At 59.0% G+C, this 3,228-nt stretch overlaps 1 long non-coding RNA gene across 1 annotated transcript in view; it reads right to left on the minus strand.

Annotated features, from left to right (window-relative positions):
• Positions 1 to 725, minus strand: part of LOC136963038 (uncharacterized) — a 1,837-nt gene extending 1,112 nt beyond the window's left edge. The window contains exon 1 of the long non-coding RNA XR_010878962.1: positions 452 to 725. This is a non-coding gene — a long non-coding RNA (uncharacterized lncRNA). The remainder of the gene's footprint in view (positions 1 to 451) is intronic.
• Positions 726 to 3,228: the final 2,503 nt, after the last annotated feature.

Genomic DNA, 3,228 nt, shown 5'->3' on the forward strand with positions numbered 1-3,228 from the left:
GATTCCTAGCTTAGTGGGATCCGGAGCCAGCTCGCATGTAGACTGGAGCAGTGTCCGACCGAGGTGGAAGTTCAAACCAACAGGACTTGTTCCCCGTTTGAAGTGAAATCCCATTGTGATATCTCAGCTTCCACATACTTCAGCTTGTGCCTGAGAAGCTTCCCATGAAGGACTCCCCAGTAACATGAGTGGGGGGCTGCTGTGCTAGGTGCTAATGGGAGTTTAGTTGTGTTTAAGTCTGCTTGTCTCTGCGGGGGCCTGGCTGCCAATGGGGTGAGGAGTGACGGGCGAGTCACGGGGGAGCGGGAGAGGGGCCAGCGTTGACCTGACGGCCCTGGACTGTGAGGGGCTCTAGGAAGCTCAAACCTCCCTCTGGGGAGAACACACACACACACCCCCACCCCCCCCCACACACACACACACACACACAACAAGCAGAAGGGCCACCTACCATCTTTCACTCCTCGCCGGTGAAGACATCAGGCTCTGTGAGAAATCCTATCAGCTGGTCAACTTTGACACGGTGGGGGTTAAAGACTTGCCCCCCGGCATGCCAGCTGCTGCATGTCGGGGTGTAGGTTTACCCCCCCCAGTGGCAGAGAGACCCACCAGATGCTGGGACGGCTTGTCGCGGTGGTGTTATTTCCAAAGCCGGCTGTGGCCGCTTTAGACGGCCGCCTAAGTCGCGGCGTATCCGTCAGCGACACCATGTCAGGGAAGTTAGCACCCTCCTCCGGCCTCCCCCTTGAGGGGTGGCCCCTGGTGGCCCCCCTGGCAGGAGCAGGGCCCCCCCCCCGGACCTCCACGCGGGCACCTGTGCCAGCGTGCCCGTCATCAGGGGGTTCGTGACAACCCGCTCAGGTTACTGTCCATGAGGCTGACCTCACCCCCTCTGGGATATAATAAGATTTGTTCTCTAAAGAGGGCCAGCGATGGCACTCGGCCGGGCCTGGAAATGGGGACACTGCCACCGAGCGCTCCTTCCTCGCAGACGGCGCACGGCCGTCCGGCCACACACACACACACACGTGCACGCGCTTCTGGAGAGAGCAGGGCTCCGTAGCGGACAGTGTTACCGCGACCATAGGAGGATGAAGCAGATTGTGCCCACTCTGGTGGAGGGCCACGAGAGAGGCCTCTGAAGGGGCCCCCGAAGCCCCGTGGCAGTCAGCCCTGGGTCAGGCTGAGAGCTGCCTCCACCACAGCCACCACCACTTCTGCTGAGAGTTAGCGACGCCGTGATGAGTCAGGAGAGGAGACCACTGAGAAGTCAGGTGGCTTGCTGCTGAGCTTGTCGTGTTGGATTGGAGGGAAGATGGAGACCGGGCAAGGTAGGTGAGGAAGGGGGCTGGCTCTCGGCCCTGTCGCTTTCGCTCCCTTGTCGAGGATCAGTTGCCTGTGCTTGCTTTCTCACTGTGAACGGCCACCGTCTCTCGCCGGATCTACCTCCCTCTTTCTCTCTCGGAACTGTTATCTCTCTCCCACTCTCTCTCTCTCTTCCCCCCCCCCCCCCCCCTGTGTGACTGCTTGTATTTGGGGGCCCTCTGGCCCCGGGGCCTCTCCCATGGCCATGCCTCTGTCAGAAGAGCTTAGGACAACAGTCACTGGGCTAATAATCCCAATTACAGCAGATAGCTGGCTGTTCCCAGGGAATCCCACACACACAGCCATGGGTCTAGGAGAGGACACAGCAGTGGTAATCCACACACCCTTCATCACATCAGACACCGGCACCACATCACCAGAAGGAATCGCAGACTTGAGTGGAAACTGAGAGGGTCCTTCTCGCTCTTTCCCGGCCGTTTTCTCCCTCGGCCGTGGTTGATGCTGTGGTGTGCCTTACCGGGGAAGATCTCACTGAGGAATCCTCCTGAAACGCGACACGCCTCATGCTGTCTCTCGGTGGAAAACAGCCAGAATACTTTCTCCCTCCAACCCTGGATGGATGTCTGTGTGGCTTCCACTCCCCTGCGGAGGGTAATGCTGGTAACCCAGGCCTGCCTTCGCCCCTCAGCCCCTCCAAGCTTCAGGGGGGTAGGGCCACCCGCCCACCCAGGGGGGGGGCTGGGGGTGGGGGGGTGTAACCCACACCCCTCCTGCCCTTGGCTTTAGAACCCTGCTTACATGGTTGAGGGGGGTGGGGGGGGGGGGGCAGGGCGTCCATCACTGTCAGGCCCAGCCAAAGGGCCATTTTTTACTGGGCATGTCTAACACGCATGCCTGGGCGCTGCGAGCACATAGCTGTGGGCTGCTCCGACACTCTGGAGACTGGGATCAGGAGGGCGGTGTCATCGCTCCTGCCGCTGCTAATGCTTTTAAGGCCTTAAAACCAGAGAGGGAGGAGCGGGGCGATACTTTGGGCATTCTCTGAGGTTTTGGCAGGTTGGCGAGGGGTCTAATCTCCCTGAGGTACAGTTACAGGCGCGGGGCTTTGCAGAGGGAGTCATGTTACGGCCCCGCCTTAAGTCGGCGTCTCTGGTAGTTTGGCTTCAAGCTGCTGTAAACATTTCATTAGCCTCTGACTTGGAACAGCAGGCGAGTGTCACCGAGTACGGGTCTCCGAAACAGGAAGTGTTCTCTCAGACGGCCTGGTGTAGAGGTGCATTGTGGCCCGTGTCCCTCCAGCTCCCTCGTGGCGCTGACAGACAGGGTCGGTGCCGAGGCAGTGTCCCACGGTGGAGGGAACCACACACGCTGACAGGAAAAAGAGAGGAGATGTGGCACTGTGGAAGTGTGTGAGAGAAGGTGTGTGGGGGGGGGGGGGGGAGTGTTTGTTGTTCCTCCTGGGTGTGGGAGCGATGTGTTAAAGACTTCTGCCGGGTATCTGACTGCAGGCTTGGTTGGGAGTAAATAAACAGCCCCTCCAGCCAGCAGGGAGGTCTACAGCGGTGCTCTGGTCACCAGGACAGTCAGCACCCACCCACCCCACCCCGCCCAATTACGAGCCTCATTTTGTTGCCTAACAAAACATGAACCCAGCTGACAAGCTTGCTGGATCCCCTCTTGTGAGGCGAATGGTTTCCAGACTCCTTTCTCCACGGGCTGCAGTGCGGTTACTCCTTCTAAATAAGAGACACCTTTCGCCGAGCACATCCGGGACTGCGTGTCCTCTTGTTTTATTCATGGAGCCTTCTGACAACACAGGAGCCCTCTACAGCCCCTTGCCCGCCTGTGAGGGAATGACTGATTATAATGAATGTTTACATAGATGGACAGATGGAGAATGGG

This window comes from Osmerus mordax, chromosome 19, assembly GCF_038355195.1.
Source record: "Osmerus mordax isolate fOsmMor3 chromosome 19, fOsmMor3.pri, whole genome shotgun sequence".
Lineage (NCBI taxonomy): Eukaryota > Metazoa > Chordata > Actinopteri > Osmeriformes > Osmeridae > Osmerus > Osmerus mordax.